The sequence below is a fragment of the Wasmannia auropunctata genome, unplaced genomic scaffold (assembly GCF_000956235.1).
Source record: "Wasmannia auropunctata unplaced genomic scaffold, wasmannia.A_1.0 LD336092.1, whole genome shotgun sequence".
NCBI classification, from domain to species: Eukaryota; Metazoa; Arthropoda; class Insecta; order Hymenoptera; family Formicidae; genus Wasmannia; species Wasmannia auropunctata.
In genome coordinates, this window is record NW_012026798.1 from 766,378 (window position 1) to 767,099 (window position 722).

Consider the following 722-nt stretch of genomic DNA (forward strand, 5'->3'; position numbering starts at 1 on the left):
CCAGGATTATACGAATTGATCTTCATGAAAAAGCCCGATAGACAAATTCATCACCCTTCCCGACAACTATGATGTACAAAAGTATAATTACGGCAACGAACCTCTACAACCGTGCCTACAAAGAGGGCGAACGCATCAGGGGCAACAGGGGAACGAAGTACACGGAGTTTATCAAGCCGCTCATATCCGAGCATCTGAAACGTAAAAAGGGACTGGGCTTGCCTGTCGCCATGACGTTGACGAACAACGAGATCAATTACGTTCACTGGGACCCAACGAGCTGGTGGATCGACTCCGATTGCTCGACGCTTCCCGTCACGCGGGCAACAACGCTCACGACAACGAGATACTGTCGATAGTCGAGGAACTTCGCGAAGCCGGCATTATTATAAATTGAATCGCGCATCGAGAAAACGAGTCAGTCGATTCGCGTCAGTTTTGCGTGTTTTTACGTATATCGCGACATGAGTGTCAATGGTCGGAACAGCGTCGAGAGGCGACGACTCGTCGAGGAGTTGCACGCTCCGGCCAGACGAAACTTTCCGCGAAGACGCGTTGTAATTTGAGGATACGACGATCTATGGCAGACCGATATCGTCGAGATGCGCCCATACTTGCATCACAACAGAGGCTACCACTACATACTCACCGTCATCGATGCGTTGAGTAAGTACGGGCCGTGCCGCTCAAGAGCAAGAGCGGAAGCGAGACGGCTGCCGCTC